Here is a 26,707-nt window from a genome sequence, read left to right as displayed (position 1 = left end):
GTGACTTGATTTATGTAAATTTTTTTTTATGTAACATTTTCCTAGTTATCGTAGTTCTAAAAAATAAAAAAAGATTTCATATCAAACCCTGTAGATACAGGATGTTAATTATATGAGGATGGTTAAGGAAAACCGCCTTAGAAGGAGGTAGCATTTACTAAACCAGGGGAGTTTCCACTTCAAGGCCAGCCATCGAAGAAACCAAAGCTGGTAAAGATAGGTCGGGTCAAGCGATATGTACAAAACCGACCGAAACTCATTGCGGATAGGACACACCTGTCGTGAATGTTGTGCTGTGTTTTCTTTAACTCCAGAGTGATAACACGTGGTTGTAAGCTCTTTTTTTGCACTATTTAAAACAAATACCTACCGAAACAATCGTGCCCTGTTAGCAATTGTGACAGAGAGTAGGCAAGTAAGCCAAATTTACGGCAAAACCGCTCCATCAGCACCAGATGAAATTAGTTCCCGACTCACGTGTGGCTCCAACTACCCCTTCTCCTACTCATCCAGGATCTTTGTACGCGCCCCTCGTCTCCACTGAGCCATAGTATGTAGCGACCGATTACAGACATTACTATTCCACGCTAAAAAACCTCGTTTATGTATCGCCCCGAGGGCATGAAAGGACTTAACGCAATGCTACTAGCTAAATTTACCAATGTAAATTAATAATGTTCTCTTCTAGTTAAAAGAGAAAGAAGGAAAATATAAGAACTTATCGAAGTGTTAGGTTAAATACACACACTGTGGTGCAGAGTAAAAAATTAAGTGTTATTTTAATATGTATAAATATAATTTTCTTATCTTGTACTTTGATATAGTTCTGTTAAGTTTTAGTTATTACTTAATAAAACTCCCTAAAAAATTTTTTGAATATTACGGTGACTGGATATTGTAGCTTATAGTTTATATTTTTAAGTTTAGTGCTGACTTCGGAGTTTTTAAGTTACATAACTATATTCAAAATATCCTATGATATTCATACTCCATCTCTTTATATTTTGTTATATTTTATGTTGACTTGATGTCTGTCTACACCTACATAGATAAATAAATATTATTAATTGAGACATTAAGTTGTGTATACGATTTGAAAACTTTATAGTTTCAAAGAGCCGTTGCTGATAAACCTATAAATAAGTCACAGATAAAAAAATAAAACAGTGCAATTTAAATGATCAGTTTAAATTATTATAAAAAAGTAAATAATCAGTTTGATTTATTAAATTATTGTTAATTGCTACAATATTTATACGTATGTGTAATAATTTACTATTAAAGACGTCTTCATATTGTGTCTTTATAATTATATTAAATTATAAAACAACTTTCATAGATCAAAAATTTGTTTTTTATAATTCTTTCGTCGTTAAGAAATTCAAATAAAAAAATGTGTATATAAGTTATGTATAAAATACATATAATTGATTCATTACACTAGATTACAGTAAATGCGGTAGCCCGAATTAAAAATGAATTATAAAGATGCTTTTAGTATAAAATATCTAATAATAAAAAATCTGGTATTTGTAAAAATACAACTTTATATATTTTTACAATATTCAATATTTACGTTTAATCCATTATGTATATGGTTGTGATAATGTTGGATATTTTACAAATTGTAGAAGACGCAATAAAATCTTCTCTTCGTGCATATAGATACGGTGTTGATCAAAGTTTTGGCATTTGCCAAAAGTATAAAATGTCATCTAACGCCACTTTTGAGAGAGCTCTGCCGGACGCTTGAAACATTTCCAACGACTTATTAAGAAAAACCTTTTAGTATATTATTTAAAACTTTTCTTTAATGAAAATATACTAGTTAGAACTTTGGAATACTGTTTTTCTAAGAAAATAAATGTGTCTGCATAATATAGCTTGAAATGTGATAGTTATTGTAATCTTTTCAATACATCGTAAACTATTTACCAAATTCTATGAAAAGAAAATTGATGTCTTAGAAAATTATTATAATAGTAAGAATTGTTTTTATAATTAATTACATATATTTTGAAGGACTTCGTTATCCAATCCTTTCAAAGTATACAACGTTACAAATTTTTATATTATAATGCAATAGTTTTCATGTGCAACCACTTCATTTATCGGCTATAACGTAACATACCACCTTCAATTTGCTACTGAATAGATGCACGTTTAACGATTAATGGAAAGAGATAAACATTTTAGGTGTACCAAAACTGAGTAGACTATGTAACCTACAAAGCAAGTTAAGGTCAATTCAATTTTTCAACACTTTCGGAAATATCTCCTGTTACGATGCTCTTGAAAGGACTAAAGCAGGAAATGGAAAGATTTAAACCCATCCCCCTGAACAGTTCGGTTTCAGAGCCAAACAGTAGACTGTCCATCCCGTGAACCGCTGAATAGAGCACCTCGACGAGGGACTAAACTATAGACGCCCACATATGTGGAGTGCAATTTTCTTAGCTGTGGCAAAAATATTTGACAAAGTCTGGTATAGCGGCTTGATTTGCTTAAGCTGTTAAAACTAAAGATGGCAGACAGGCTTGCGCATACTATACGAACCTACTACTCGAGCAATATTCCTGTACCAAAAATATAAACTCCTGGGCCAAGCCCATATTTTTTTCGAAAAATATCAAATTTAGCTCGAGAAATAAAAAAAAGAAAGGCTAGGCAATTTTTGATCGATCGAAGAGGAGGAAAAAAAGAGATATAGAAATGAGTATACAAACAAAATTATAACAATAGAAAATTTAGATATTATACGAAAATATATACAGATAAGGTGCACTAGTCTACTAGTCGCTTTGCTACGAAATAGTATAAATAAAAAACAACATTTCATAACAGAAGGTAAAAGTGAGAGAAGATGTCTCTTAAGTTGACGTTTAAATGCAAGTGCACTTAGACTCTCTGTGTAAACATAAGGTGGGAGTTAGTTCCAATGTTGCATACCTTGGACAGAGAAGGATTTAAGGAAAATTTATGAATTAAAAGAGGAATTTGTGTAACACAAGAGCGATTGACAAGAATTCTGCGGGAGGAAAATTTATAAAGTTCAAATAAGGACGGAGGAGAAGAATGTTCGAAGTAATCGGATGGGGAGCCATTTTAACTTACTGCGGGATTCAGAAATTTGGTCGCATTTATGCGAGCCAAAAATAAAAAAATGGATGCATAAATCCTGAAGCCGATCTAATTTATGGAGCAGCTTATCAGTGGACTTTATGTAGCAAACATTACCGTAATCGAATAAGGAAACAAAAAAAAATTGTATAAGAATAAGTTTAGTTTTAAACGGGAGGAAGTCTTGCAGACGTTTAAGAGAATGTAGAGTAATGTGAATTCTTCTACTTACTTCATTCCCTTAAGCTGTCCAGGACAAATGACAATCCATTAATAAACCTTTTTACCCCATTTAGAAATGGGATTGAAACCCCGTCGTACACTATACAGGACAAGATGTCAAAATTAATTTTATCGTACATTTGTCTACTTCTAATAATAATTGCTTGAGATTTAGTAGGTTTCACAAGCAGACCGAAATTATTTGCCCATTTACATATAGAAATCACCTTCTCATTATTGTCCTCGATAGCTGACTTAACTGTGGATGGTGGGGCATGCCTGTAGAGCTGCAAATCATCTGCATAAAGATGGTACGGAGAAGAAGTATTTTTGGAAATATTATCTACGAATATGAAAGCATAAAGGAGACAGAACGCCGCCGCCGGCATAGGTGCAATTCCAATCAGACGAACACTCATCTGATTTCACCATCAGCTGTTACAGTTGAAACGATTATCCACACCCAATGAGTTTAAGAAGCTCCAAATTTTGAGCATGAAGTATAGCAAATAGAGAAGAAGATATAGCGACACTTTGAATTCCTACACATTCTATTAAAGAGATCACGCAGTTTTTTTTTTAAGCAACATGGTTATATACGATTGATATTTTCTGAATTTACGTTTGGCTTTATCCCGTTTGGCCATTAGGGATTTAATTGTTGGAGTAAGTCAGGCTACGGGATAATGCCTAACTCGTATACGTCTCAAACGAGCATGGAAGTCGTATAAATTATATATTTTAGAATTGAAAAAGTTTTCCTCGGTACTCGCGGAATTGAAAAGAAGAGTCTAATCTATACACAGTGCGTCGGACGTAAAGGCATCAGTATTAACAGTTTTTAGACTACGGCGAAAAATTGTACGGCGTTTGCGTCTCACGGTAGATATACTATAACCTAGGAAAATTAGGTCATGTTAAGAAAAAGGTGATGACACTTAAATATAAGAGCTAGCAATTTCAGGTTGAGACATAATTATAAGATCGAGAAGAAGAGATCAAGCATTTGGAGGATAATGAGTTGCAACAAGGGAAGGATTGAAATATTAAAAGATGAAATCAAGAATTTTAATTACTGGGCTCTGTGATCATTTTGGGTTTAGCAGGTGTTCAGATCTCCCACAAGTATTAGGTGATTATAAGAAGGAAAAAGTTTATCTAGATGGGAATCTGAAAAAGGAAAGTAATTACCGTGTGAAGAGGGACTGTTTAGAACACCCATCAAAAGTTTGGTATGTAGAACATCAATATGGACAAAAAGATACTCCAAATTAGGTTCAAAAACACTTTGTGGAGATTGAGAAATAGTGTGAAAGGTCAAGTAATTTGGAAGATAGATGAAATCCTCGGCATCTTTTAAGAGTTCTGTCATTACGTACGAGGTTAAACCTGAAATGTAAAGAGAGGAAGAAATAGAAGGTTTCAGCTATGTCTCGGAGACCAGAATACAGTAGACACGTGTGTTGCTAAAAGATACCAGAATAGTGGAATAATGCGTCGGAATACTCTGTGAATTACTACATAGTCAGGTTAAATGTACATGCAATGTTGAAAAAATATACATGTAAAGTTAAAAAAATGTTATTTTGACAAGGCTGGACAAAACGATATCACCGAAGGAGCCTTTTTCTGGAATGATGCTCTATCAGGAGTACACTCTACGCTCATTTGCTGTTGGTTCGGTGTTGGAGAGACCGCATCTCAGTTCCTTTATAGATATTGGGGGAATTGATACTTGTCACTTGTCAGATAATTTATTTAGAGGTCCACTTCCAATCCCGATTCTTAGAATATATATTATTTGAAATAAAAATAAATTTAGGTAATTTAAGGTAGTAGTATACTAAATCTCACCTTAGTTTAGGCGAATTGTGAAAAATCTGACGCCAAAATTGTCACCTTAGAATACATTAATATATAAAATAATAATATTTCCTGGACAGATGTTAATAAATAATTTTTTTTTAATCTAACGAAATAGATGGACTTTTTATAAAATATTACTTATAAAATAGGTTTTACATATTGATTGGATTCCTCGTTGAACGTAAGAATTTTGCAATGAGATCTCTACTTGTTATATTTGTTCCGAAGTTGAAAGCTATTGTCTAACTATCAAGTATGAGCAGCCACAATATTGTAATAATAACAATTCTGGAATCAGAATCCCAAGTGAATCGCATTGGCTTATTTTATTAGAACTATCACGTGCCTGCTGGAACAGATGTTTAATAGTAACAAAATATTTATCAGGCTAGAATAAGTGATGTTATTAATTTGTATGGTAATACATAAAAAACTTTATATGTAATATAGTAGCAAAGTGATAAATAAACAGCACCAGGGACAAAGTAAGTTTTCATGAAGATAAACTAATCATCACTTAGGTTAATTTTAAAATTTACACATGTAAGAATTTTTTTGACATATATATATTGCCCGTGGGTATTCAATTTGATGTGTAGGCCTAGGCTTTGCTAGTCACTTAGTACTAATTAGTCAGTTGCTTACTTACCAAACGCATAACATCTTAAATTATGACTTATGTTATAAAAATAAATATTCTGTTATTAAAATTGCAAAATAAATTTAAAAAATCAATTATGTTAATTTCGAGTACGATATACAAGCAGTGTTACATTTTTATTAGAGGTAACGAAAAATACCAAAGAGGTCTAAACCACAAAATTTTATTATAAGTACATTTGTAACAAATAAGCGTATATCACAAAGGCAGGCTCATTTTTTTACAAATCCTGTAACATAGTCACGCCGTCAGCATATTGTAAGGAATTGTCAAATATAAAATTGGATATCAGTCACGTTTTGAGAGTGTAGCAATTTCAATCTATTTTATTATTTTTTACTCTTTTCCTTTAAAAAATTTTTGTTTCTCAGGATTTTATGTAACTCCACATTAGTTTTAGTATTCTAAAGATTTTAATGTGCATAAAGTTTTTATTTTAATTCAAAAACATTATTACATAATCAAAGATAATAAGTTCTTTCGACGTAGAGAACAAATTTCGATATAAAGCCGGATTTGCATAATACGTAAGCTCTAACTTGGAAATTGAGAATTAATCCTTATTTGACTCACTGACAGTACTGGACCGTATTTTGCATAGCAAAATTATAATTTAGCCATTGTTATACTGCAGGGTAACTCTATATTACATATATCACGATTTAGATTCATGATTTTGACACTTGTTTAATAATCATGATACCCAAATGCACAATTAATTTGTAAATTTATCACGCATGACCTAAAGTTACCTTTATTGTTTACAGAGCCTCAGAATCGGTTTTAATAAACATCAAATTTGCTAGCGATCGTATTTGCAGTTTAAATATTTATCATGAAATCGAGTTATCTAGCAGTATAGAGAATATTAATTTTTGAATTTACACTATGAATAAATAAAAAAATATATATTTCTACAATTTTATTTGTTGCCATTAGGATTTTGCAATAAGGAATAATATTTACCATTTTTGATACCGTACAGTTAGAAATTGGATAACTTTTGTAGCTTTTGTAGTTCAGTCAATGATGTTAATGAATTTTGTGGCCTGTTCTAAAACATAAACTTGTTAAATAATCTGTGAAAGAGAATAAAAATATAAATAATTAATTGTATGTATTCCTATTTGTGTTTTGTCCTGTCTTGAAATTTTTTTAACTTAATTAATCTATATACTATTATTATTATTATTATTTATATTATTTGGATAGGATATAAAAAGGTTAAAGGATAACTCGTTTAATGTAAGTATTATTTTTAACAGAATTCATTCTGTCGTTGAAATGAAAAAAATATATATATTTTCAAAAAAACTTTCGATAACTCGTAAAAAGCGTCAACAGTGCGGTGTTACGTGACACGTGTCAAGACAGACTTTAAAGTTACTTAAGTTTTCCAGAGTATGTATGACGAGGTATTTTTGAACACAATCATTAAAAAATCATGTTTTATTTATACTTACGATTAAATCTTTAATTTTTTGGTATATAACCGAACTCTTGGAAAAATGTTATTAATAACCCTTTTTCGCTGCAAAATTTTAACTTGCCGAAATACCGTCTTAATGTCTTTCTCATTTGTGAACATCTGTTAAAAGGACCTTATATATGAAATTCTAGAAGAAGTTCAGAGGAGCGAGGTCAGGTGACGTCTCCCGTCAGCTTGTGGGATCAGAACAGCATCGAAATTGTTGGCCAAATAATTCAGACACATTTACTTCTGCAGCCACAACTAAATATAGAGATATAAGTCAATTATATTAGACTAAGAGACTGCGTTCGGGTCGATACAACACGAATTGATGCTATTCGCGTTAAGATGGTACAACTTTCCAACCCTAGTTAGTGATGTGATCGCGTCATATTACTCAAAATTAAAGTTTTCCATAACAACTAAAGAAGGAGGTTTCAAAAACTTTTAGTTACAAAGTAGGACTATTTCAAGGTTGCTGTTTAATATTGTGTTTAATATTGTAAATATTGTGTTTAATATTGTAATCTTAGTAGATAAATTAATCAAAAACGAGAAAAAAAGGGGGTTATGGATTCGAGTTTAATAATAAATACACGGAATCCATTTTAACCTTCGCTGACGGTCTCGCAATACTGACACGTAACCCCAAACACTGTCAAGTACTATTGGATGAAGTGGATAAATTCTGTTAGTCGACCGATGGATTGAGGACAAAATCAAGTAAATGTCACTGTCTGTGTCTCGGTAGGTCGAATACAAGATACACCTTATACGATCCAGGACTATCGTTAGGCGGTTAATGCATTTCTACGGTTACGGAAAATGCACCATTTAAATTTCTTGGTCGGAAGATTGATAATATAGGTCGTACTCCATCTTTAGAAGGAATAATAGATAGCTTTATAAACGATCTCAATAAGATAGATAGCCAACAGATCAGTAACGTTAAAAAAGCTTGGATCTACGATAATTACCTAACTTCACGTTAAATTGGCCTTTCCTCGTCTATGATTTTAATAAAACCCTTGTGTCAAAGTTAGATGCAGGCGTCATAAAGATGTTGAAGTTGTGGCTCGGGCTCACGCTACTGGCTGATTCATCGGCTTTATTCAAGGATCGCAATAGTTTTGGGATGAATCTAAAAAGGCCATCGGAGCTCTATAAACACCTGATAGTTTCCAAGACATATATCCTGGGGAAATCCCATGATGACGTCGTTACATCGTTCCCCAAAGACAAAGATGCCCCAGAGCTAGACTCAAGGCTTTAATTCCACAAACAGTTGATGATAGGAGCACAAAGTAACAGAGTAGGATTAGGATCAAGTAAGAAAGTCCAAGATGCGGATATATTAAAGTATTTTATTCGACAAGACGAGAATGTTAAATATAAGATCCATGCAATGAGTTTAGAAATGCAGAATGAGTGGTTAGACATAGAAGATTTTTGCATCCCATTAGCACTAAAATGGCGCACCTTAATCCATGATTGGTCGCCAGCATTGCTAAAATTCTATCTTAATGCTTTCCAGATGACTCTCCCAGATCAGAGTAATTTAGTAAGATTGGGTAAAGGTACCGAAAAGACTTGCTATATCTGTGGGAAGGCAGTTGGAAGTGCTAGGCATTTGTTAGTGGGATGTAAGGTACTCCTGGATAGCGGTCAATACTCACGTCGCCACGATAGAGTTCTGGAAATCATAAGTGAAGCGGTTAGTCTTTCGGTGCCAGAGCGTAAAGGGAAATAACCACAAATGAGCGATCAATAGGTTTTGTGAGAGAGGGCACTAGGGCTATAAAATCAAATGTCAAGCCTTTCTCCATCCTTAAAGCGGCTATTGGACTATAATGATGGATACGTATGAAAAACAATACAAAATCCCCGAGGATATTTGTGCGTCGGCCTCCAGACCAGAAATATTTATGTATTCGCGAATTTTAAAGCGCGTTGTGATGATAGAGCTTACGGTTCCTTGGGAAACCAACATCCCCAAAGACCATACCATCAAGGTCAACAAATATTACGAGCTCACTAACGAACTCACTCGAAATAGGTCGGTCGTGAATTTATACGCGGTAGAAGTGGGAGCGAGAGGTATAACGGCTAAATCTCTCTACAACCTACTTAAAGACTTGGGCCTGTCCAGAATTCACATCAATTCATTCTTGGAACGTACTTCGAAGGCAGCCCTCGTAGGTTCTTTTCAAATTTGGTTAGGTAAGGAGAGGAGCTTGGACAGTGGAAGTGAGCGTTTAACGCGTTTTAGTTAGGGGCCCCTTAAACCTACACTGGCTGCAAGTCCCAGGCACTGTTGAAGCTCCTCTCCCTACAACGCGATGGACCCGGCACCCGCACGGTGAATCCATTGAATGCTAAGAGGTTTTTTCTCTATTGTTTATATTCCAGCCTATATATTCACAGAGAACCCGCCTTGGTGTGAACTTTTCAGTTTGAGGCAAACATTCTCGTCACTTTAGCACCGGATAATTTGGTAGTTCGATAAACCAGTCCATGAAACCGTTATTTTTAATATCTAATGGCTACCTTATCTTAAAATAACAATATATGTATGATAAAACTTCGACTTTTTGTTGCTCCTTTTTATTTTTTAAAATTTGCAAAATTTGACGAGTAACTGAAGTGGTACATAAAATATAGTATAATAGTATAGCAATGTATAGACATTACAACTAGGAATACAACATAGACATTACAACTAGCAATGTATAGACATTACAACAAAAGACTAACATAGTTTAGTTGATAAAACGACATTTTAGTTTCTACATAATATATTTTGTTATGGATGAATTTTAAGAATTATAGACCCTCAATTTATTGTCACTTTGCTAATCAGTGATCTAATTTGTGAAGAACAAGAACTGTTTTGCACCTTGTTTCTTTTTTTTATATTGAATGCGTGAAATTATTCTAGTCATATAGTAAAAGTTAGCTTGAAACGTGTTGCGTGTATTTCTAGGCGTTGAGTTCGTTGACATTGTAGTAAGGGTGTGACGACAGATGCTGATTGTAGAAAAAAATTCTAAGAAAAATATTGTTTCCGGGTAATAACTTCGCAATGCTTAAAAGATTTTCCTATGTTCTGTGGTTTATATTGTTGTTAGGTACATGAAGGTTTATTTAATCTCATATCGCCCTATCTTCCTTTTTTAATATAATTTTTATCTATATAATTAATAATTTGGTTAATCAATAATTTTTTTTCAATATTCGCGTTTTCAAGATATCTTGTCAGTACTGCGCAACTCACCTCGTATTCTCTTATATGAATGTTACTATTATAATTAATAAGTTTCAGACCAAAGCAAAAGTGTAGAACAAAGCGAATAGTAGAAGTTAATTTCCTGTTAATTAATATAGCACGATGTTACAATTTTGAAACGATTTAGTCAAATTAACAGTATTTATGTATATGTTTTTATGCACATAAAAAAATATTATTGTCATTAAAACATGTATGATTTTTTGTACAACGTTTGTGATAAACAATAGTACTGTGCTGCTGATTGTAGCTGTCACCATAACCTGTGGATACTGGCAATGCCAGGAGTATTATGTATTTATGCATTGTCAACAATAAATGTTCCCTTCTTCCTTGAAACCAAGTACTCAAGCCCCTTTTAAAAAAAGTTGGAGGCACTTTATTTGTTAGTGTAAGGGTTCGTGAGAGGAAATTCTGTGTGCAACCTTTGAGATGTCAAACTTTGAGAAAGGATTCGAAAATTTCCACAGCTCAGTCTTGAACAGACTCCAAAAGTCTAAGTCAACATGCGGGTACAATTACTCAAAGATGAGAGTATTAAGCTCGTACTTCACATGATCCCGGACTTGCTTTTTATAAAGTAGCAAGATTTGTACCGGGGTGATGCAATGCCTCTTTAAATTTCTTGGACAAATTTCAATGCACTTCCAATTTAGAATTCCAGTCAACTTAAGCTTTTTTGATCCCGACATTTCACATACGAAACGACGAGGTTTCTTTTAGTTAGAGCTGTGGTCCAAGACTTGTTTGCAGTTGTCTTAAATTTTATGAAGTCTCTATAGGACTTATTGAAACAAAGCCGTATTCATTTTGCCCTTAAGTATCAGAAAGTTTAGAAAAAAACTTAAGAATGTGTAAAATTTACGAAATTTAAAACGGGTCTTCTAACTTATACTGAAAGTCAGAGATCAGTAGATCTCTAGATCTACGTCTACGTACGGTCATTAAATTTGGAATATTGTTTAGGAAGAGAAATCAATGAAGATTCGATAAACAAATTGTATAATTAGTAGTGTCTCAATTTCACGGTATAAATATTTTTTTTTTATATATATAAATGTTTATTACTTTCTCTATAGGCGTATGGATAAAGTTTAAGAAAATATTATAATAATAGTAATATTTCAGTGTTCTTGTGCAACAAATGCTATTGCATCAACCACTATAGTCGATTTTATATTTGTATTTGAGGATCAAAGTTAGAAAATTATATTAAAATACAGTAGGTTTGATGAGTTAAATATTTTATTCTTTTATTTGCTGTTTAAAGTTCAATACACTTTTAAAATTAAATTTTTGTATCGATTTAATATAATCCACAGGTTTTTAGTCATTCTGGACGTACACATGTCTTTTTTTATTTGGCTTTTTCCTGAAACTTTTTACTTAATGTTAAGATGATTGTCGTCCACTGAAGTTGGCAGTTCTCCAAAGAACAACTTACGTGCAATTATATTGCAGAAATACATTACGCAAATCTGGAAAGCAGTAAAAAATATATTCTCATTTTTTAATTACATTATATTTAAGTCTTATTTCAGTGTTCAGTTGAACGAAATCACAATAATAAAGTATTAACCTTTTAGGAACTCGATTTATAGCGATACATTTTTATATCTTTGGCACAGAGAATATTACAAAGGAGTATTGTGGGCTTATGTTTCTTTATTTTTGTTATAAGTCGCTGTAAAAGGTTCATTTCATATCATTGAATCGAATGAAAGTCTTTAATGCAGAACACTTTATCGATTTGAATCACGAGACTAGATTTAGATTTATATTTTATTCCATTGCATCTTAATGGAAAAATCACATGATAAAAATATTCAAAGTGAGGGGAGTAAGCCAAATCAGGTTTATTTGATATGAATTAGTTTTGTTTTTAAGAAATATATGAAATCTTTTGATGTTTTAACCAAATCGAAAAGTATATATTAATCTACTTCGTTTTACTTTAAGACAACTAAGGTAAATTTCATTATTTTTATTATTTAAAATACGATGTCGCTTTCACACAAATCAACATAAAAATAAAGTAAGACAATAGAAAGAACAAATGTTACGACTGCCTTCGAAAATTCAATTTAGTTAACGGTGTACAGCTGGGGTCAAAAGAAATGGAACATATAATATGAGGCTCGAGTTGAAGGTCCTGACCCATGTCAAATCAGCATTGTCAGGTATACCTTAAATTATTTACGATCGACTTACCTATATTTTTTGTTATTAGTGATATCTTTATGAGAAATTATAAAACTGCGTCTTAAACACCAAATTTTTTATCTATTTTAAACATAATAACATTAAATCGGCTACAAAACTCATTAATTATTATTTAACCTTGCTAAGTCATTATAATTATTATTTTACAGCTAGTAACACAAATTTTAAAGTTACTTTTTTGTAGTTATTCTTCCTAAAACTTAAGAATCCACTTATTAAAATGTAAAATATCAGTCTTAAGTTTTTCTTTTTTTAATCAAATGAAATTATTTAATCAAATAAAATAACTTATAAGTCAATAATGTAAAGGGGCAGTAAGCTATAAATCACCACAAAAACAATAAATGTTTTAACGTCACAGCACTAGTAAACTGCTAAATCAGTGTTGGCACACATTGCAGTGTATTAAATTAAAGCTATCAGAGCTATAGAGTGGCTGTTGGCTTTGAACACATGTTGCGATAGTCCGGATCTCATGCATCATTCAAATAGAGCTCGCTGATAGCAAACTAGTGTTAGCTTGCTAGATTACTTACGTAAGTTTTATAATTTTATCTAATGCTTTACAAGAATACTTTTATGCTAAGATAAAATTTGATAAATATTTAGCTTTTTATTCCTATTTTTTTTTTTATTTATTTAAATAATTTTAAAATAGAGAAGTCTCGTATAACTTTTAACAACTGACTTTTTAGTCCTTAAGCCAAAGCTTTCTGTTGTAATATATATTTTATTAATTTATATATAATGAGATCTGAGACTTTCGCTAGTTTTATTCATTTTAATAAAACTAATATATTTCGGATATACTACGCGAATTTTATTATTTTAAAACTACATAATCCCGACGTTCCGGTTACTTTTCAGCAACCGTGATCACGGGCAGACGAGATGTGAATTTCAATATCCAAAACTTAAGTTAGGGAGTGTGAAGAAAGTTTCTTTCATATGTATTTGTTATCCTTTGCATTCTATATTTATGTTCTGTACAATAAAAAAAAGGAAAATACGTTTATATGGAAAATACCATAAGGTGCTAAAAGTAAGCATAGATTTTTTTTGTATTTATATAATTTCGAAAAGTAATTTTATCATAATTCACCTTTTTTAAAATTCATTATTATTTCTAATAAATTGACTTATTTAACTATAATTATAAAATTTAATACTAAAATGAAATAATTTTATTCACAAATGAAAAAATAAAAAAAATACTTTTAAGAAATGATTATTCTTATTAAAAATAACACCATAAATAATGTAGGATATAAGACATGTAATATGTATATATTAAATATATATATATATACATATATACATATATACAAATATCAAAATATTAAACATAATATAGAAATTTAATTTTGAGGTCTTGCTAATTATATAGACAATTTATTAAAAATATTGTGCAGTATTGCATAGAAATATCTATGAATGAATACATTGTTTTTATATTTAATTATTGTCATAGAAAATTAAATTTATTAATTATTATGTTAAAAATAAGCAGATTTTACATTTATGTTTATAAATTAAATCCTATCATTTAGTTATTTTAATAAATGCAAACAAATATACGGCAAAATGTTTGTTTACTGTTATAACTATATTTCTATTAAATTTACGATGGCGGCGTGGAAAGTTATTAGATATTTGTCTCGCAGTGGGAAGCTATGTGTATGTCTGATATGGCTAGCCGCAATACTGTAATAAGTGTTCCGGACTGAGACTCCCGTGTGAATTATATTAACTTACTTTATCAAAATTTGGTGTTTTAGCTTTCTATGAGATTTAGAAATATGACTGAAAATTCCAGGAGCAGGATTATGTTTGTGAAATTCTCAGTCACATAAATATGAATTTCAAAATAATATACTTTGCATTAGATAAACTTTTTATGTTTTCCGGCTTCGTACCAGTCGGAAAACATAAAGACTATGATTTGAAAACGACCTTCTTAAGTAGGTGCACTAAATATTTCGTATTGATTTTCTTTAAAACGAAAAATATCTGTATAAATTATCAAAATATTTTAATCGATTACTGTGAAGCAGTTTGCAAGCCTCCTATAAAAAGTAATGGATTTTGTAATTTTGAAAGAAATTTTGTATAAAATTATTATGATTGAATAATTTTTTTTTTAATGATGACAAAACCTTTCTTTTGATACAAAGGTATCTTTTTTGATACGTCATTTCTTAGTAATGACAATCAATTGAAAAATGTTATTTTATAATATAAGCAATATTATGTACCTATAATATAATAAAAATATATAAGTTAAATTACAACAATAACTACATGTTTCGTAGTTTGAAGTCAGGTTTCCTCTATCTAATTGATATTCGCCTCGTAATTTCTACTATTCTACATTTATTTGTAATGGAATACAAAGATAGAGTAAAAAAGTAAAGGTCTCCAATCCATTTCAGTTCTGTGGTTTTCAAAGCGGTCAGCCGCAAAACGACCTAAGCTATTAACTGCAGAGTATCTAATAAATTCAGTCTATTCACTTATAAATCAGAGCTTGGTCCCGGAAGGTTTGAAGATAAAACTACTGTAAACAAGTTACAAGAAAACATTGTTCTTGCTCATTTGTTTGAAGTTTGTCCCTTCCAGTTTTGAAAGGAATTTACACTTTATCCAATATAGAAATATTTCACCACCCAAAAAATGGAGTAATTGAGATTGATATTTAATGTTAGTGTCTGTTAAAGTAAAATTTAAATAATTTAAATAAAATTCTTAATTTATTGTTTAAATTCTGGTTTTTTAATTGTACTGTTTCCGTTTCATTGACGTGTTATTGTTTTACTATGTAAAAGATTATAAAAGAAACGAAGTTTAATCAAAGTTTAATAACTTTAAATAAATAACTAACAAACTTTTATAATAATAAAGCATAATGAATAATAATCTGAATGTAGAGAGGTAACTCCTACATAAAGTCGGATTTGCATAATACGTAAGGAGTAACTTGAAAATTGAGAATTAATCCTCATTTGACTGACTGGCGGTGTTAGTCTGCATGGCAGAGTTATAATTTAGCCATTGTTATACATCGCAGTAAGTCCATGCGTTTCATATTAAAATTTATAAACGTGCTTTTAACGATAACATCGTATTAACGACAACACACAAACGCATTAGTCCTTAATATTAAAACTTATTCACTTTTCGTGTCGCAAATTTGCATTTGTTATTTAGTAAGTGTTAAATAATTTTTTTAATCAATGTTATATTCAAATACAGACTTTGAAGTAGCTATAAAAAATAAATAACATTAAAAAGAATTTTATATCTTAAAAGTATGAAATTCGTAGGTTTGTTGTTGTTTTTTAATAATTTTGTTTGTTTTAGAGGCTTTAAATTATTTACACATAGGATCTGAATAAGTTATCTTATTATCGGATAATAATTTTAAGAGTATTTACTTCATTAACCACTACATCCTCTGGCAATCACGATAATTTGTCCTTTAAGTAAAGAAACAATTTTATGCTATAATGTCTTAATAATTACGTTGGTAAACAGTGTTATACAGTATATATATACACATTCAGATAGCATATATAATATTATTTAATTCAATCAAACGTCCATTCCACTTGCTTTAAAAGATAATTAAAAAATTATGCAGTTAACTTCAATGACACTATAACGAAATATGATGGAAATCGTACTTGATATGGAAAGGAGGTTAAAAATTTGTAACAATATTACTTGATATTACGCTTACAAAACAAATATTTCATAATTCAATTATTGTTAAAGTAGAATTACGTACTTCTCATAAACTTTGGAGGTTACTTTAAAATCTTACTTGAGCCTTTATTAATTACAAATTTAAATTATCATATTTCACATCATTAAAGTATGAAATCAGACAAGAGTTTATAAAAGTGCGATAGACTGCCAACCGAGGGTACCAATAGGTAAGAAAAAATTCTTAAAAAAATACATTAAATATTTCATATCTAAACTTATAACGTATAACTCAGTTTACTTGATTGCTCCATTGATGTACAAGCGAATGTAGATTATTTTGCAAAAATATTTTCTTGATAGAACCAATAATATGTGTAGATAATACTTACAAAATTAACAACATTGTAATTTCTGAAGTTTCTGTATGCGATTTCGGAGTTCGTTTTGTACAATACGTACGTAATACGTCGATTGTACAATAAACTAGAAATTTAAAAATTACAGAAGATAAGATTAAAATGATTATGTAGGTATATAAAACAATAATAGTATATTTTGTCAAACTTAGGAACTCTGATTAAAATAAGTTGGATTAGGGTTGAACGACCATGGGTTGCGACGCGGAAACCTCCTCGAGCGCCTGGTTGTTACCGGTCCCTCACGGATTACGGTCCGGGGGGAAGGGTACCAGCTGGGCCTGGTGCAATCTGGGCAACGACGGAGAACGATGTTTGCATAGCAGGCGTCTTTCTTCGGCGGCTAATATCCGCAGGGGGGGGATAGTCTCATGGTCCGGATGCGTGGGTTTCGTTTTCGGAGCCTACGCAATTGGTTCGTGGGACTCTAGGGGTGGCGCGGTCGTGTGGCCGTATGGCCTGGCCGGTGAGTGCGGGCCGGCCTTGTGGTCGTTAGACTCTGGGCTGGCCGGTGTGTGGGTCGGAGAGGGGCCCGAGGACCCCCATCCGTGGGCTAGGGCTCCTTCTCGGAATCTGTGCGAAGGGGCTGGCGTGCCGGTCTCGGTGTGTCGGTCATCTTGCTCCCCTGTCCTCTGAAAAGGGGACTCCGGGGGCAGGATCCTTCGTTCTGCCGAGTGGACTCGTTCTGCTCTCGGCACTATCTCGCTCCCCAGCTCCTCTGTATCAGGGGACTCCGGGGATGTGGGAACAAGGAGTGGTAGAGCCTAACTGCGGTCTTCGGACTGTGGCTCGCAATGGGCTGGCTCGTCCGGGGCAGGACCACCCTCTCGCTCAACACCGGGCGTGAAGTTGCGTTCGCGCGGCGTTTCGTTCGGGAGCGGGAATTCCGGTAGCCCGGGGAGGGAGGAAGTCTCGCGGTCGGTCTACATGGGTCTCCCTTGGGGAGCTTGAATGTGCGCGTGCATGTGTGTGCGTGCGTGAGTTTGAGTGAATGTGGGGTTGGATCGTGGGACTCGCGAAAGGGGGCTGGCCTTGTGGTCTTCGGACTCTCGGCTGGCTGGGTATGGTGTGTGTGCGTGCGTGAGCGGGGCCTCAGGACTCTCCTGGCACATCTGCCTGTGGGATAGGGCCCTTGCTCGTATGCAAGGTGGAGGCGCGGGTGCACCTACGGTGCGCTGGCTTCCTGCTCTCCTAATTTTGTTCGCAGGAACTCTGGGGACGCAGGACACTCGGCGGTAATACCACTCGTCAGCTCCTCTGCAGCAGGGGACTCCGGCGACGTGGTATCCAAGAGGTGAGTATGAAAGGAGGATCGGGAAGCTTTCTTTCCGATTACCAGGTTCTGCGGTCTCTCGGCAATGGTCTCGCTTGCGGGACTGGTGCGGTGGATCGCGGACCTGGTGTTTGTATGTGTATGTATATGTGTGTAGTGTAGTGGTGGTGAGGGCGTGCCATTTTTGGCGTGCCGTTTTCTGGTTCCCCAGCTCTCCTGAATCAGGAGACCCCGGGGATACCGGATCTGTCACTTCGTGACGTTGCCGAGTGGATTCGTCTGCTCTCGGCACAACCCGCTCCCCAGCTCCCCTGTATCAGGGGACCCCGGGGACGTGGGATCGGGCGGCGGGCGGTCTTCTAGACTACTCGCCGGCCAGACCGTAACCCTCATTGAGAGGACACGGGGGCGTCAGCTGCGAGGAGTAAACCTCTATAAAAAATCCCCAAATTCTCCTAGTTGCGGGGCGCGGCTAGGGGATGCTTCTTCGGGAGCGGCTGGGGGGTATCTCAGCCACCGAGCGACCAAGGGGCTCCCGCCCCCGAGGCGGGACGACGATGTAGGTCATCGGAGAGTTTTTATAAAATGAAAGCGAGTTGTAAAAACGATTTACCCCAGGAGGGTACCAGCCGCGCCGCGGCTGGAGAATCCCTCACCGGTTCGCCGGTCTGCCCCTCGTATTCTGGGGGGGGCAACAACCGCTTCGGGAGTCCTTCTTCTAAGGACTCTCTGGGACGAGGTGCAGTGGGCACGGGACCTGGCTTGGGAAAAGGACACCGATCAGCAAAAGATTTGGACAAGGTGATGGTGGTAAGCTCTGACGAGGAGCCTGTAGACGCGTCGGCAGTGCGACCAGTGGCGCGCCAGCCACTAGCGTCCAACGGTGAGAAGGGAAGAGCAACCAGAAGGAGCCCGCGTACAACGAGCGGAAGTGAGATGGAGACGGAGGAGACGCGCTCCGCCCTCTTCGCCGGTACGCCGACGAGCCTGGCGCCTCTCCGGAAGCGGCCAGCGACAAGAAGACAACCAGGCGGGAGTTCGTCTGGCGGAAGTGACAAGGCTTCCTTCGCTACTGCGGTGAAGAGAGGACGGGCAGTTGAGGAAGGCGAATCGAACTCGGAGGAGGAAAACGTGGCGAGGTCGACGCGTCGGGTCGAGGTGGCCCTTTCCTCGGTTAAGACGCTGCCAGCCTCGTGCCTCGCGAAAGAGATGGAGAGGGCCCTGAGCGTCATAGTCGACGTGGCCCTCAAATCCAAGAATCTGAAGGGCGGATGCGTCAGGGCATTGAAGACGTCGGCGGCACTCCTGGGGGAGGCAAAAGAGATTCTCCTGCAGCGGACCAGCGGCGAGGAGAATGAGATTCTCCGAGCCCGGCTAGAGGAAGAAAGGAAGAAGAGCTCGCTGCTGGAGAAGGAGCTGGGGCTCCTGAGAGAGGGGCAGGCCCGCTTGCGGGCAGACATGGACCTGCTCGCCACTGCCCCGAAACCAGCACGAGACGAGAAGAGCGAGGAGGAGCTTCGCGGGTCCCTCATGAGGGACCTAGGTGCCATGATGGACGCGAAGCTCCAGGGGATCGCAGACCGGCTGCTCCCCGAAAAGCGCCTGAGGCCGCCCCTAGCGGCGGACAAGAGGCCACCCCCAGCGCCTGCGTCGGCTGCTGTGGCTGAGCCGGCAGGTAGAGTGGCGAGCAGGAAAAAGAACGGTGCCACAAGAGAACGGGAGAAGACGGCGAGACCTCTACCCCCGCCGCCTCCATCCATGGACAAGACATGGACGGAGGTGGTAAAGAAGAAGGGCAAGAAGAAGACCGGCCCGCCAGTAGCCCCACCCCAAGAGGGGCCGAAGGCGAAGAAGCCGGCCAAGGAGAAGAAGAAGGCAAAGAAGAAGAAGAAGAGGAGCCTCAAGAGCGTGAAGAATCCTGCGGTGGTAATTACGCTGCCGCGGGATTCAGAAAGGACGTACGAGGACGTCCTCAAAACGGCGCGGGCGGGACTCAACCTGGCAGAGCTAGGACTGCCGATGGGTCTCGTCTGCAAGAAGACGGTGACGGGAGCCCGCATGTTCGAGCTGCCGGAGAGCGCGGAGGAGGCGAAAGCCGACCTCCTGGCGCAAAAACTCCGGGAGCTCGTCCCTGAGGTGAAAGTCGCCAGACCGGTGAAAAGCGGGGAACTGCGAATCACCGGTTTGGACGACTCCGTCACTAAGGAGGACGTCCTCGCTGCGGTCGCTCGGCAGGGCAATTGCTCTGTCGAGCAAATACGGGTAGGGCCGATCCGCTCCCGCGGGTCCTTCAGCACCGGGGCCGCTTGGGTGAGGTGCCCAGTGGAGGTTGCCAAGTGCCTGGCCGAAGCCGGCCGCCTTTTGGTCGGCTGGAGCTCGGCACGGGTGACACCGCTGGAGCCACGCCCTATGCGGTGCTACCGGTGCCTGGAGGTGGGACATGCGGGCCTCAGATGTCCGTCCAAAACCGACCGCAGCCGTCTGTGCTTCCGTTGCGGCGGTGAAGGACACATCGCTGAGGCCTGCACGTCGGACGCGAAGTGTCCGATCTGTGCGGAGGCGGGAGTCGCCTCCAACCACATGGTGGGGGGCAAACAGTGCCACCCACCGAAGCGTAGGAAGGGTAAGGGACCCGGAAAATCCTCGGTCCCCCCGCCCTCTAAATCTGCCGCGCTGGAGGTGCCTATGGAAGTGTAATGGCTTGCACAACCATAAGGTTCCTCCAGGCGAACCTGAACCATTCCCCTGGACCGCAAGACCTTTGCTTGCAGTCCATGGTGGAGTGGTCCATCGATGTGGCAGTTCTCTGCGAGCCGTATTACGTGCCCGATCGCTCGAATTGGGTATGTGATGCGGAGCAGTCTGTGGCGGTAGTCATCTCACCGGGTGCGCGCTCCTCTTCTCCTCTCTCTGTCATCAGAAGGGGAGAAGGGTATGTCGTGGCTCAGTGGGGCGACTTCATACTTGTGGGCGTCTACCTCGCTCCGAGGAAGCCCGTCGTGGAGATCGAAAGACTCCTCGACGAGGTCGGGGCTGAGGTCAGACGTGCGTCGCCGAGACAAGCAATTGTCCTCGGTGACTTTAATGCCCACAGTACGGTGTGGCAATCGCCCGCTACGGACCCTCGCGGGGAGGTGGTGGAGGAGTGGGCTGCAGCGGCTGGCCTATCCCTCCTCAACCGGGGCAGTGCAGTCACGTGCGTACGACCGCAGGGCGAATCCATAGTGGACCTTTCGTTCGCTGCTCCTGCGGTTGCAACGCGTGTACGTGACTGGCGAGTCCTGGATGAGGTTGAGACGCTGTCGGACCACTTCTTCATCAGGTTCGAGTTGGCCCCACAGGATGGCTCTTCGTTCCGCCGCCGACCCGTCGGGAACGCTTCGGCGTTCCCACGGTGGTCCCTGACCGAGCTCGACAGGGACATGGCGGTGGAGGCGTCGATCGTCCAAGCTTGGACGATGCGAGTGGAGCAGCCCGTTTCGGTGGATGGGGAGGCGCGCAAATTTCGCCACAGCCTGTGGCGGATTTGCGATGCTGCGATGCCTCGCGTCGCGCAACGCTCCCCCAGACGCCAGGTGTACTGGTGGACGTCAGAGATCGCGCAGCTGCGTGCGGCTTGCGCGGTGGCGAGACGCCAGTATATCCGACAACGGAGGCGGCACCCTCGTAACGAAGCCGTTGAATGTCGGTTTCGTGACGCCTTCAACGGAGCGAAGAGCGGGCTTCAGCTCGCAATCTGCAGGTCGAAGGAGTCGGCTCGCGAGGAGTTGCTTGCGCGTCTGGACAATGACCCGTGGGGGCGTCCGTATCTCGGTGCCCGGAATAAGATCCGGGCCCAGATGGCCCCGGTCACGGAGAGTCTGGAGCCGGAGCTTCTGCGAAGCGTCGTGAGTGCCTTATTCCCTGCGGAGACGGCGCACTCGATGCTAGCGGAGGCTGGCACTTCACGCGGGCCGGACCGGGTGGAATTTATTCCGCCCGTCTCTCTGGAGGAACTCGAGGAGTCTCTGCGGCCTCTCAAAGCCAAGAAAACCGCCCCTGGGCCGGACGGCGTCCCCGGACGTGTCCTGGCCCTGGCTCTGGGCGAGTTGGCCGAGTGGTTCGTGGAGATCCTCAACGAGTGTTTGAGATCGGGTCGCTTTCCATCGTGTTGGAAAGAAGGGCGACTCGTTCTCCTCCAGAAAGAAGGTCGACCTGCAGACTCGCCATCTGCATACCGTCCCATAGTGCTGCTAGACGACGCGGGGAAGCTCTTCGAGCGTATCCTAGCTACCCGTGTCGTCGCACACTTAAGCAGCAACGGACCCGACCTGGCCGAGTGCCAGTATGGTTTTCGGGGTGGCCGGTCTACGATCGATGCCATCTCGAAGCTGAGGGAACTCGCCGATGATGCCGTTTCGGGGGGTGGGGTGATGTTGGCGGTGTCCCTGGACATCTCCAACGCATTCAACACCCTTCCGTTCGGTGTCATTGAAGAGGCCCTCAGATACCATGGTCTGCCACTTTACATCCGGCAGACCATCGGGTCCTATCTCCGCGAACGAGAGATCTCGTTCGTGGGGAGAGACGGTAGGGTCCATCGCCACGAGGTGCGCTGCGGGGTTCCGCAGGGGTCAGTCCTCGGGCCGCTCCTGTGGAACTTGGGGTACGACTTCGTACTTCGCGGCGCCCTCCAGACCGGGCTGAGCGTCGTCTGCTATGCGGACGACACGCTCGTCGGGGCCCAAGGCGTGGACCTGGCAGAGGCGACGTTGCGAGCTGAAGCGGGAGCCGCCTCGATAGTACGGCGCATCGAGATGCTCGGGCTGAGGGTGGGTCTCGACAAAACCGAGGCCCTCCTGTTCCACGGCCCTCGAGCACGACCACCGCCGGGCGCCAGCATCAACATCTGCGGCGTCCGCGTCGAGCTCAGTCCCCGGATGAAATATCTGGGGCTGACTCTGGACGGTAGGTGGAACTTCCGGGAGCACTTTCGCGGTCTAGTCCCGAAATTACTCGGGACGGCGAACGCTCTCGGAAGGCTTCTGCCTAATCTCGGTGGTCCAAGCGCGACATGCCGGCGCTTGTACACCGGCGTGTTGCGTTCGATGGCGCTGTACGGAGCACCAGTGTGGGCCGGTGCCCTCTCGAGGCCGAACGTGGCGTCGCTGCACAGAGCGCAGCGCGTCATGGCTTTGAGAGTGGTGCGTGGATACCGCACGGTCTCCCACGAGGCGGCTTGCGTGCTCGCTGGGACGCCTCCCTGGGACTTGGTCGCCCAAGTTCTGGCGGAGGTGCACCAGTGGCGCGCACGAGCTCGATCCCAGGGTGTGAATCCGCCCTGGGATCCGGTGGATGGTTGGCGACGCTCCGCACACGAGGAGCTACTCCGTCGATGGAGGCGGCGGCTCTCCGAGCCAGTGGCCGGGTTGCGTACCGTGGAGGCGATTCGACCGCTCCTTAAGGAGTGGGTGGATCGCCGACACGGTTCCTTGACCTTCCGGCTGGTGCAGATCCTCTCGGGGCACGGTAGCTTCGGGCGGTATCTGTGCTACATAGTCGGATGAGAGCCGACGGCGGCGTGTCACCATTGCAGTTGCGTGGATGATACGCCCGACCATACATTAGCGGAGTGCCCTTCGTGGGAAGCGGAGCGTCGCCAACTAATCACCGAAGTTGGCGCGGACCTTTCGCTGCCGGCCGTAGTCAAGGCTATGGTAGGTAGTGAGAGGGCCTGGGCGGCGGTGGTCTCTTTCTGTGAGGTTGTCATCTCGCGGAAGGAGACTGCCGAAAGGGGGAGGGAAGATGATCCCTCCTCGGCGCCGATGCGCCGACGTAGGCTGGGTCGTAGGCAGCGGGCTTATGCCCGCCGAATGCCTCCCCAGTGAGAGGAGCCTGCGGGTGTCGGAGGGGTAATCCGATGCCCGATGATCCAGGCAAATGGAGAGCTGCAGGCCTTACGTTCTGGCAGGCAGTTCTTGGAGAAGGAAGGGGGGTGTGGGTGGGGCCCACCTCTCCTACCGAAGGCGGAGTCCCCTTTTAGGGGCTCGTGCGTAGTGAACGGATGAATGGCAGGCCGTCCCCGTTACACTAGCTTACGCACTGCGCCGAGAACGCCGGGGGGTTTTAGTGGGTGGAAATCCCACATGCCCCGGTCGCGTTTCCCCCGCGGCCGGAAGTCTTTCAGAAGATTTCCCCTCGATAACAAAAAAAAAAAAAAGGGTTGAACGACCATAACTTTGTAAATGGTATTTTGTGGCTAATTCCGATTAATTTTAACTTAAACATTTTATAATTATATAGTTGTGGCTTTAGCAATATTGACAATTTTACTGCGTGGCGCGTTGGATTAAACACAGACGAAATTTATACCAATCACAGAATTTTATTCTGTGTGATATATATGCAAGGTCGTAATCATGATTGAAGTATCCCAGATGGGGCCTTTATTCACCAAAATGTGAGCATCGTGTATTGAATTGAAAAAATAACTAAAACAAGCCTCATCAATTAAATTGAATCTCCTATCATTATCTCAACAAAGTTTTGACATTTCTCAATATACCTATCAATACACATCTCCCGTTATTTCTCTAAGTTATTTATTTTCTAGATGCAGAAATAGGTTTAAAATTTTTTTTTTCTTAAAAGCAAAAAATAATTTAAAATTTATGTATTTCCTTTCACTAATAATTGTTAACAGAACCAACAAAGGAAAATCAATCTTTTATTTTTATTCACTACTTCTATTGTGCACTGATCGACTACGGACAGTAAACTTCCTTTTAACTGGTATTTATGAGCTTTGTACCAGGTGGGTATTAAAGTGAATCGTGATTGTGGAGCTACCTAATCACTTTAATGCTTTATGTAACAGTTAACTTGCACAATGTTACAGTTGACGAAATGTGGGTGACAAATAAGATGTATATTTTTAGGAAATCAAAACCCTGTTAAATATAAAATATCTTTATACAGATGTATTAACTCTTTTAGCATTTTAAAAACATTTTATTCCCATTACGTAAAAAACTGTATATGAAACTGTGAATCATCGGAAGGAAGAAATCTAGAAATTCCGACGTAGCTATAAACAGCGTTGTACACACATGTTTGTGCTGCCGTCAGCTTCCGTGGAAATGTTAATTCAACCAAGATTTTATATTATAACTAAAATTATATATAAGAGCATTAAGATTATTGCTGAAATTGTTTTGTATATTTGCATTGTATTAAAATTTAAAAAGTATTGTATGAAACCATTTAACATGTAAAGAAATAGATCAATAGAGCTATTGTGGTTATTATTAAACTTTTATGTTCTTGTATAGTAAATATTCTATAGATTCCATAGTACCTTTAGTAGAGCAAGAGAAATATATTTGTATATAAAAATACATTCTTATGAACGTTGATACTTTTCTATTATAGTAATTTATTTGGTATAAAATTTGCAATTTAAATTTATAATTTTCCCTCAATTGACTATAATTAGCGATATTATTAAGTTAAAGTACGAAGAAAAAATTATATGGATACACTATTATTTCCCTAATTTGAATTTTAAAATATAACACGTTTTACATTTTATCGCTACTTGAAACTTTTTACTTAATGTTAGTAAAATTGTCGTCAGCTAAGTTGGCAGTGCTCCAGAAGTTCACCTTTAGTAAAATTTCATCACAGAATGAAGTTACGAAACAAATGACAACTAAATGATACAAATATATATTTTTTATTATTTTGAAATAAACTATGGACTCTATAGAGTCGTTAGAACTAAAATATATTATGTTATAGTTAGCTGTATGTACAATCTATTTACTCGTATATTTGTTTACCTTCACAATATTTGCATATGTACTTATGTAATAAATATATAATTATGTAAAAAATACAATTATATCCATTAATTCATTCAAAAAAACCTCTACATTATTCAAAACTTTAGTGATACTCGTTGCCACAATATATTTGAATTAAGTTTACTCTGTTATCTCTCCATATTTTATTTAGGAGTATATAGTTGGGTTGGCCGCAGTTATGAAATAACGAGCGCGGGATGAGCTACCAATGTGGTTTTCAGTTTTGGTTTTGTGTTTAGAAAATTTACGAACCGTACTAATATATTAATGTTGGTAAACAATGTATTTCAATTTAAAAAACTGCTGTCTATATTTTTTTATAATGATTGACCAGTATGAAAAATAAAAAAATATTTGAAATAATAAGAAGAAAAGCTACCTATAAAAATCAATTTCGTTAAGTAATCTTGTACATCTGTCAAAAGAAATTAAAGGTAATATGAGGTGTGAGTTAGAGGTTCTGACCCCTGTCAAATCAGCATTGCCAGGCACATCTCAAATTATTTACGATCCCACACCGCTGTAAACTTTTTATCATTAACCTAAATCTTTATGAAGGCTAAAAAGATTTATTATAAATTTACTTACACTTTATTTGCAAAGTAAATAATTAGATG

The sequence above is a fragment of the Danaus plexippus genome, chromosome 5 (genome assembly GCF_018135715.1).
Source record: "Danaus plexippus chromosome 5, MEX_DaPlex, whole genome shotgun sequence".
Lineage (NCBI taxonomy): Eukaryota > Metazoa > Arthropoda > Insecta > Lepidoptera > Nymphalidae > Danaus > Danaus plexippus.
The sequence above is the reverse complement of the archived record's forward strand: the minus strand, read 5'-3'. Positions refer to the sequence as shown.